The sequence below is a fragment of the Phasianus colchicus genome, chromosome Z (assembly GCF_987193195.1).
Source record: "Phasianus colchicus chromosome Z, bPhaCol1.hap1.1, whole genome shotgun sequence".
In the NCBI taxonomy this organism is placed as follows: Eukaryota; Metazoa; Chordata; class Aves; order Galliformes; family Phasianidae; genus Phasianus; species Phasianus colchicus.
Genome location: NC_143476.1, coordinates 78,973,919 through 78,984,950, shown reverse-complemented (window position 1 = coordinate 78,984,950; position 11,032 = coordinate 78,973,919).

Sequence of the window (11,032 nt, the reverse complement as noted above, 5' to 3'; positions counted from 1 at the left end):
ATTTGCCTGGGTCAGAATGTACTTTCATGTCCTGAAAATCTGAGGACATCTTATGGCATTTTAGAAAATATATTAAGCCTTCCCAAAAGCAGAATGGAACAACAAAAAAATCCAGCTGACTGCCTAACACTGAAAGGGAGGAAGTGGTATTATGAGTAGATAGAAGTCTTTTTCAAACTTGTAAGACTATTTAATAAATCCTTTGGACGCTAGCAGAGCATGAGGAAGAGGCATTTCTCAGTGGGAAAATTTGGGGGCGATATCTACAGAATAGTTGGAGTTTTATTCTTTATTTTTCTCAATTATTTTTCTCTACCAGATTTTATGGCAGCTCATCAATAACAACCTTTTCTGAGAAGCCCAAATCCCCCAAAGTCACAAAGTTGGCTTCAGGCTGTGTGTACCTACTCTCCCTGCTCTTTAAGCTGTCTAGACAGAAGACAGGCTGATCTGGGGACGATACAGCTGTGCCAGAGTAATATAGTGGCTAAGCTAGTAAATTCTGGGGAGATCAGAGTGGATTAACTTAAGAACAGGGCAGTGCTTTGAGACTTAAGCCAGCATTCAGGAGGAAAAGAAGTGGCACAAATACAGAGCCAAAGCTGGCAGTGACAGCCACATCTGTACCCAGCAACAACTGATTGCTCATAGTGCGATGCTGCTGCACTGGAGACGTATCTCAGTATTCACAAGTTTTGACGATTTTAGAAATAGAGAGCAAATATCACAAGGCTAAAAGACAAGGAGAAATCATGCCAGTGAGTTCTTACTCACAGGGGCAAGAATAATGAAGACTTAAGTAAAGTTATGCTGTCATGCATGCCCACACAGATGGACTAGTTGCAGCCTGAACAGGGACTGCAGTATCTGTGGTTGGACAAGAAATGGGAGAAGGTGATGATGCCAAAGCACTTCTAGTCTCTCTAGTAAGCGTGTTTATACATATGTATGAAGACACATACCTGCACGCACCAACCTAATAAGGAATGCTTTTTTTCTTGGCACAGCTCTGCACTTCATGTCAGCCAAGAAAAAATGTAACTTTTACAGGAAAACCTAGGGCTGTTCTCAACTTGTTACACAGTAAATAACAGCATTGCACAATGAATGTTGATGCAGCAACTCACAGAGGAGTTTCACAGACAAAACAAACAAGTAGCTAGGGATGATAACGAAATAAACTGGGATTTCACATCTATTTATGCAGAAATTATACCCAAGAAAAATAAATACTAGATGATTATCATAAGTCATCTTATGCCACCACATGCTGTACTTTGCATACTTAAGAGAAGTTGAAGGAATACATAAAGCAAAAATTTCCCAATCTCACTGAGAGATCCCACGTGGCTGCTGTTAGATTTTTTTTATACTTCAAACCTGGAACATTTCTCTGTCCCTGAACACTGACCCTTTGGACTGTTGTCTGTCCCTAATGCATGACAAAAAGTTTCAAAATAGATATGAGCATTCACCAAGTCTAGGAATTCCTGGGAAAGATGAGACAGCCCGTGTTTATACCAGTAAGTAAAACAGATCAGATGTTTTACAGCCGCAGAGGCAACAGGGCTTGTTTTAGTTCGCATCCAGCCAGCTAACCTCCTACCACGGGAAGAACTGTCCTGCTGGAAACCCTCTGTCCGTGTGGGTTATTGCATTGGGCCCAAGTGCAGTTCAGGGGAGGACCGGCTAGCACAGACCAAAACCATATTAAACAATTCAATAGGAAGGATAATCATGCAATCTTTCCTCAATCCTGTGCTCTAATGGTGTTTAGTCAGACACAATCAGAATGCTTGATAGAGGACAGAAACATGCTCAGTCATCTGCAATGTCACAGTGATCCAACTCTGCTGCTTCTGAGGACATGGGAATAAAGGCGCTCCACTCACACAATAACCTGAACTTAGATGAGCAATGAAATCTGAAGTGCAACTGCTTAACAAAGTAATAGTTCAGAAATGTTTCCAGAAAAATAACCTTTGCAAGGATCAATTCAGAAGTGCCACTTACAAGGTCATTTTTTAATTCTGGGAGGGTCACAACTAATGAATGCAAAGACATCAGATTAAGCTTTGAAAATATCAGACTAAACCAATGCATTTGAAAGTTAAACCTATCACATTTAGAAAGTGTCATATCTGCAGTATTGTTGAAGAAGGTATCACATCTGCAGTATTGTTTCCTTCAATCCTCACTGTAGATATTGTTTTTTGACCAGCCCAGTGCATGTTATTTCACAATTACAGGGACCAGGACACAGAAAGCAGAATTACTGGTTGTCTAGGCCAGTTTTCAGCTAAATCCTGGCAAAAAGGCTTCACTCCCTTCTATTTTGAGACTTAGACAATAACACGAATACCTCCAGAACTGTCACTGTCAAAAGAGAAAAACATAAAATGAAGAGAAAAAACCCTCAATCCCCCAACACTGACAAAGGATGAGTTCACTTCTGCCTCCTGAAATCTAAAGCATTCTTGTTGAATCTGGCAGCCTCACTACTTTGTGTCATGGTTCTTTGTCTCTGCTCCTTGTGCAGCCTTTGGATGTGATTTTTTGCAGAAATGTTTTTCCTGGTGCACTGCCCTGGTGAACCATTCCATCATTCTGGTTAATTTTCGGTAATGCAGTCTAGCATTAACCAGCACACATTTGGTTCAGAAGTAATGTCACTCTGCCTGCAAGCATGGTTCACATATAATGAACATTTTAATGAACATTTTATTTTGTACCAGCAGTTAGTTTCAGGCCTTTTTTTTTTTTTTTTCCCCTTCAACCTAGTGCAGTAATAATCTCAGGGAATGGGAACACCTCAATTTCCCCTTATTCTCTTATCCCAAGTCTTCAGCTGTAGTTGTGCAGATACAGTGGGATCCAACCTGTTGCTTTTTTTCAAAATACAGTTATCCCTTAAATGCAAGTGAAAGCCAGCACGGCTTCACCGGGGTAAGGTCATGCTTAACCAATCTGATGGCCTTCTATGATGGAGTGACGGCATCGGTGGACAAGGGAAAGGCGACTGATGTCATTTACCTGGACTTGAGCAAGGCCTTTGACATGGTCCCCCACCACATCCTTATCTCCAAACTGGAGGGATGTGGATTTGATGGGTGGACCACTCGATGGATAAGAAACTGGTTAAAAGGCCGCAGACAGAGGGTGGTCATCACTGGCTCTATGTCCAGGTGGAGGCCGGTAATAAGCGGCGTCCCCCAGGGGTCTGTCTTGGGACTGGTGCTCTTTAACATCTTTATCAATGACATTGATGATGGAATTGAGTGCACCCTCAGCAAGTTTGCTGACAACAGCAAGCTGAGTGGTGTAGTTGACACAGTGGAAGGAAGGGATGCCATTCAGAGGGACCTCAGTGGGCTAGAAAGGTGGGCCTGGGTGAACCCGATGAGGTTCTACAAAGCCAAGTGCAAGGTTTTGCACTTGGGCCAGAGAAATCCCAGGCATCCATACAGACTGGAAGGAGCGGTCCTTGAGAGCAGCCCTGCAGAGAAGGACCTGGGGGTCTTGATGGATGAAAACCTGAACATGAGTCAGCAGTGTGCTCTTGCAGCTTGGAAAGTAAATGGTATCCTGGGCTCCATCAGAAGAGGGGTGGCCAGCAGGGACAGGGAGGTGATTGTCCCCATCTACTCTGCTCTTGAGAGGCCTCATCTGCAGTACTGTGTCCAGGTCTGGAGCCCCCATACAAAAAACAGAGAGCTGTTGTAGAGGGTCCAGAGGTGAGCCACTAAGATGATCAGGGGACTGGAGCACCTCCCCTATGAAGACAGGCTGAGGGAGCTGGGCTTGTTCAGCCTGGAAAAAAGAAGGCTGCAAGGTGACCTCATTGCAGCCTTTCAATACCTAAAGGGAGCCTGTAAACAGGAGGGGAATCAACTCTTTGAAAGGGTAGATAACAGCAGGACAAGGGGAAATAGTTTTAAGTGGAAGGAGGGAAGATTGAGGTTGGATGTCAGGGGGAATTTCTTTACAGAGTGGTGAGGTGCTGGAACAGGCTGCCCAGAGAGATGGTGGATACCCCATCCCTGGAAGTGTTCAAGGCCAGATTGGATGGGGCCTTGGGCAGCCTGGTCTAGTATTAAATGTGGAGGTTGGTGGCCTGCGTGTGGCAGAGGGGTTGGAGATTCATGATCCTTGAGTTCCCTTCCGACCCTGGTCATGCTGTGATTCTGTGAAAGCAGTAAAAGGGATGCAGCAAATCTTACATCTGGCTGCTGTTGTAGTTGGGGTGCATCAATGGACTCTGATGAGGTCAATCTTGCTCCTAGGGGAAGGTGGCTGGTGGCACATTCAGTCACTTCTGAACAGACTGTGCCAATGGCACCAATGCACTTACATGTTATAACCTCCATTACCCTGATTGTACTGCATCACAAATGTTAACTGTGAAAATTAGGGGAAAAAAAATCAAATGTTGTTAGTCAGTTCATATTTAAATAAATAATTGCTTATTTTGCTATGCCTTTCATTTTTCTCCAGCTGAACTGATTTCCAGGAACAGATCCTGTAATTTCTGCTGTTATTTGCAATCACCTCCCTGTGGACTGATGACATGAAACTACAGTTTGGCTACTTTGCAGTGTCGTATCAGAAGGACTTTCTGAGGCAGAAGTGAACAGTGAGTGGGCTGAGCAAACTGCAATTAATTTGATTTTTTCCCTGAGTAGTTTTTAACACATAAGTCATATTGATCAGGTCTCAAAGACAGCATTTGATGGGACCTATCTGTTCATTAGGGGCCTGAAATTCCTACTTGATGTCCCATTACCAGCCATCACCTGTGTATGACAGCTTTTGTACTTGATTTGTCTGAAAAGTAATATATTATTATGGGTGAAAGGCTCTGCTACTCTGAAAGCTATGGGAGCAACAAATTCTGAGAACAAAATGGGAGTGTGGGAGCTTACCTCTCCACAATAATTTCTTGGTTTCCTTAAAGCTCATTTGTGTCCCATTAAAGACTTCTTGACTATCAACTTAGGTCATAACTGGCCTCTAAGGAAAAAAAAGTAAAGGCTTTATCTAAAGCGATGTACAAAGAACTTCCTCCTGAAAAATGCGAATAAAAATGGCTGTGATCTCCAAGATCAAACAACCCAGTGCTGAAAATTAAACATTAGGACATAGATATAAAACACACACACACAGAGTTTTAAAAATAGAAGCACTCATGTTATATGTATTCGTAGATATTCATTAGATATCTATAACATAAATATTTTGCATGCGGCCTAGCCACTTCCATTTCACTTTACATTAAACCTTTAGGGCCTAATTCATCTGGCCTTTTTCAGAAGTCATGCCTTCTAAGAGGTGGTTACTCCTGTCCCTTGACTAGAATGGCAGCCAAAGATCACAGAATCACAGAATCACAGAATCACAGAAACACAGAAACACAGAAACACCAAGGCTGGAAAAGACCTACAAGATCACCCAGTCCAACCATCCAGTTATCACCAGCAGTACTCACTAAACCATATCCCGCAAAACAAAATCCAAACGTATTGGAAGGTTGCAGTGAAGTCTTCCTGGAACCTTCTCTCTTCCAGACTGAACAAGCCCAGCTACTCAACCTGTCTTCATAGGAGAGGTGCATCAGCCCTTATATCATCCTCATGGCCCTTCTCTGGACTCACTTGAACAGCTCCACATCTTTCTTGTGCTGGGCACCCCAGACCTGGACACAATAATCCAGATGGGGCCTCATGACAGCTGAGTAGGGGGGCTGATCACCTTCCTCTCCCTGCTGGCCACCCCTCTTTCAATGCAGCCCAGCATACTGTTGGCCTTCTGGGCCACAAGCACACACTGCTGACTCATGTTAATTTTTCAAATAACTGGATCCTAAAGTCTTTCTTTGCAGTGCTGCTCTCAAGGAGTTCTTCTCCCAGACTGTACACATATCTGGGATTGACCCAACCCAAGTGCAACACTTTGCACTTGGACTTGTTGAACCACATTAGGCTCATATGGGCCAACCTTTCAAGTTTGTCACTCCTTTTAGGTGGCATCCCTTCCTTCTCTTGTATCAACTGCACTATGCAGACTGGTGCCATTTGCAAAATTTGCTGAGAGAGTACTCAAACTCATCACCTATATCACTGATAAAAGTGTTTAAGAGTACCAGGCCCCTGGGGGACACCACTTGTCATCACATCCACCTGGACAAAGAGCTGCTGACCACAACCCTCTGGCTGTGACATTCCAACAAATTCCTCATCCATTGAGCCTTATCTTTTGAACTCCTATCTCTCCAATTTAGATATAAGGACGTGGTGTGGGACCACGTCAAAGGCCTTGCAGTAGTCTAGGAACACAACATCAGTTGCCTTTTCTCTGTCCACTGATGTTGTCACTCCATTGTAGAAGACCACCAGATCAAGGCTGAGGCAGAGGACCTTATGTACTAAGGGATAAAAAGAAAAATGAGTGGGCATCTCCACTGTTATATTTGGCTTTGTTTTTTCATCCCTAACCAAATCAGTGGAATGCAGAATATGATGTTATAACAGGGATACAGAGAAAGGCTCCAGCCTCCGCGGTATCCAATGACCCCCTAGCTAGATGGGTGCTATGAGCACATTATCTGCCGACATTGCTCCAACACTGACTGGATGCCAAGTGCTGCACGGAAGCAGCATTGGGACATGTGCTGCAATGACAGACTGCCATTTCCTGCATCAAAAAGACAGCTCTGAAATCCAGATCTTCTGTGTCTCTTGAAACACTTGCTGTCCCGCTGGATAAGAGTGAATTGGCCAGTGCTAAATTTAGGCTGGTACCACTTGGCAGCTATTATTACATGAGCCCATGGGTTTAAGCAGGCCTCAGCTCACTAGCTGCAGTATACACAATCCTCAACTGCAACTCAGGTGGAGCTTGAGAGCTGCTGGGTGGTGTTGGGTTAGCCACAGACTTGTTCACTCCCCACCATGTACGTTTCCATTGTTCCTGAACACTGACTGCATGGTGATAGCAGAAGTCCTTCTCTCCTAGCAGGTTTGAAAACATTTAAATGAACTTGATTATTTTTATCCTACAGCTGGCATCTATCCAGCCTCTTCTCAGCATCCTCATTTTCTGAGATTAAGAGAAAAGAGGAAAGGAGGCACCAGTTGAAAGACACACAGCAAGGTTGCTGTGTCTGTAGGATGTATTCATACTGTTTGAGCTAGTTGGTATTTTTTCTCTGTATGGTATTTCATCCATGGGAAACTGTTTTCTCTCCTCTCCTCTCCTCTCCTCTCCTCTCCTCTCCTCTCCTCTCCTCTCCTCTCCTCTCCTCTCCTCTCCTCTCCTCTCCTCTCCTCTCCTCTCCTCTCCTCTCCTCTCCTCTCCTCTCCTCTCCTCTCCTCTCCTCTCCTCTCCTCTCCTCTCCTCTCCTCTCCTCTCCTCTCCTCTCCTCTCCTCTCCTCTCCTCTCCTCTCCTCTCCTCTCCTTCCTTCTTCATCATAGAATCACTAAGGTTGTAAGCTTGGAAAAGACCCACAGGATCATACAGTCCAACTATTCACCCATCACCAATGGTTCTCACTAAACCATGTCCCTCAACACAACATCCAAATGTTCCTTGAACACCTCCAGGGTCAGTGACTCCATCTCCCTGGGCAGCCCATTCCAGTGCCTGACCACTCTTTCAGACAAGCAATACAGTATTTCCTAACGTCCGGCCTGAATCTCCCCTGGCGCAGCTTGAAGCCATTCCCTCTAGTCCTATCACCAGTTACACGAGAGAAGAGGCCGACCTCCAGCTCACTACAACCTCCCTGCAGGTAGTTATAGAGAGCAGTAAGGTCTCCCCTGAGCCTCCTCTTCTCCAGACTGAACAATCCCAGCTCCTTCAGCTGCTCCTCATAAGGCCTGTGCTGCAGACCCCTCACCAGCTTTGTTGCCCTTCTTTGGACCCGCTCCAGGGCCTCAGTGTCTTGCAGTGAGGGGCCCAAAACTGGACACAGTACTTGAGGAAATGATGATTAGCTTGGATACATAAATACACCTTTAGGGGTATCTCATTCTCATAATCCAAGGAAGGAAGATCAGCTTACTCAAACCTGTCAACATCAGTTCAGATCTACCCCTTGAGCTTGTTGTTAAATTAACAGTTAAGTTTTAAGGGACAGTGTTATTTGTAGCATTTTGTCCCATATGACCCCACCATCAGAGCTGAGTCAGTTCTGTCATAGCTGCACTTGAAAGCTCTCTTATCTGGCAATAACTATCTAAAGCATAATGCTCAGGGCTCTCTGAGCAGAAAATGTAACGCCTCCTCAAATTGCATGTTGAAATGGACCTACCGTGAATACTACAAGTTATGCCGCTGTTGGAGATTCATCACTCAATGCCAGCCAGGAGAAGCGCAGGGGATAACAGTGAACTCTGCAGGAACCCAGAGGGAACGACTGCTCGATGTCATCTCTTTATCATTCTCTGCAAACACTTAACTTTATGTACACATATATTTTGCGTATGTGTTAGTAATGACTGTCTTACTTTGCACCAACTCTTAAGAGGTACTTAACTCTACATAACAGTTGAAGTAAAGACAGCATATTTATTATGAGATGTTTTCGCTCACTGAAGGAGAAATAGTAACTGAAATAATTACGTAATGGCCCACTGTGAAAAGTTTGCCAGTTACTACCGAAGCCAGTACCCACCCAATTTTTAACTCCATTGAAGCAAACTCTGAATTGTCCCTTTCTGAAGATACATAAGGACAAACCTTGAATATATATATACAGTTCTTTTCTATATTTAGTCAAATTTTGCATTCTACATTACAATTGCAATGGCTTCATACAAAAGCCCAGAACAGCAGCTTCTAATTGTCCAGCCATCAAATCAAACCTCAGCTGCTGAGCTGTATTAAGTGTATTCTACATACACTCAACGTACAGTTGTGGTAGAGAAAAATGAAATATGGAATGTTGTGTGGAAGTTCTTGCGTTGGTGGAAATGCTCATTATATTCATTTTGAGTAATGCCTCTGCTCTGACGTTAAGAATGAACACATGATATTTTTTTCTGTGCAGTGGGGAAGCAGCATTACTGAGGCAGCTGTCCTTTGAGAACTGGTAAGCTCCTTGTGACTCTAGTTACCCTGACAGATTCAGTTCAGGTGTTGCTTCATTTTTCCCAATTATAATTTATGACCCAAGGCAGTGATCCATCAAACTAGATAATGTTACTTAGAGCTTACAGTGGCAAAGAAGTGCAGACATTTCCTGCCACCAGTGAACAGGCAATCTCTATCATTATCTAATATATGTTATCACAGTAGAAGAGAACTTACTCTAAGAAAAATGTGAATGTTACAGGAAACATCCAAAAGCTGCAGTCTTTGATGTGAAGATTACAGATCTTATAGCAAAGTGTAGCAATGAGTTTTAAGTCATTGCAAGTGCCACCTGCATCCTAATGAAACCAACAGCAGAACGGCCACTAATTTCAGCTGAAAATTTCCTCTGGATTGAGGTTATGGCTAAATCACCACCCTACTAGTGAGTAGCACGTGTTGTCTCCATTCTGTGTCGTAATGCTAAACTGTAAAACTGAAACTATGGGTGTTGTCCCCACCAGCAAGAGAGAACAATACAAGTCTCAATGTGAATGCTTGCTACCACTCAGATTACAGGTGTCAGAGAAATGGGGGCAGTCAGGTAGCTATGGTTTCCTTCTATTTATCAGAAAATAACTTAATCTTGCAATTTGTTATGTTGAAAAGCATTAAGGGGAAAAAAAAAAGAATTCCTCCCATCACAACAAACACTGCCAGTCATGCTGGAATCAGAATCTGAAAATGAAAAGCCAGTATTGAGGTGAGAGAGCAGAAGCGAGAAATCTTCAGTGCTTGTTGAGGGTGAGGAAGGCACACACAACATTCTGAGTGATTACTCCCATACAAAATGTGAACAGCAGTAAGAAAGAAGGGTGAAAAACAGAAGCCAGGGACAATGAAATTTGCAACACTCCCCTGCACCATTGCCAGCATGTCAGTATAAACCTTCAGTTGGACAAAAGAAAAATAGAAGTACAAGGGCAAAACTATTTTTTTATTAAAATCATTTTGACTACATTTTAATCAAGAAAATGTAATGCTTTATTGTATTTAGCTGAACATTTCATTGCTTCTTTTCCTTGAGCTCCATCCAGTTGATAGTAACTGCTGTTGATTTATGGAAACTGGCAGCATCCCAAATGTATGAGTGTGAGACCTCTTGGAGGGGAAATAGTCATTTCATGTACAGCCCTTGCCCTGCTCCTACATGACTCTACCCATCCCCTGGCCAGTTGTGACGGTTATATATTGGACACGTCATTCACAGATGGACACTTTTTTGGATGCCTCTCCCCTGCTGCTCCCTGATTTTCATTGTTCATCTCAGTGCTAGAGGAGGAAAGGAACTGTCAACTTTCCCCTGCTTGGAAGGCAAGTTTCTAATCCTCCAGCTTGTAAAATCCTCAGCCTGAGGATCGAAGCCAACAAACAAAACCAGAAAGCAGACTCTTCCTCCCTTCAGTTACACTGATTAAAAAAACTCATGGTTTTGAAAGCTTCACTGAATCACTATATATTTGTGGTTTTCAGTATTTTGTATTGCTCCCTGAATTTGCATAGTGAGTGCCTGTAGGAGTGAACTCCTTTGTAACTCTGTTATGTGTCAGAAGAAATATGAAAAGATATCCCCCTCAGTGTGAGAAGGACATGGAGCTGTTGGAGCAGGTCCAGAGGAGGGCTAAGAGCAGCCCCTCTACGAGGACGGGCAGGGAGAGTTGGGGCTCTTCAGCCTGGAGATGTGAAGGCTCCAAGGAGATCTCATAGCGGCCTTCCAGTACCAGAAAGGGGCCTACAGGAAAGCTGGGGAAGGACATTTTATAAGGGCAGATAGCAACAGAATTAGGGGAAATGGTTTTGAACTGGAAGAGAGTAGATTTAGACTAGATATTAGGAAGTTATTCTTTACTATGATGATGGTGAGGCATTGGAACAGTGAGGTTGTGGGTGCCCCCTTCCCAG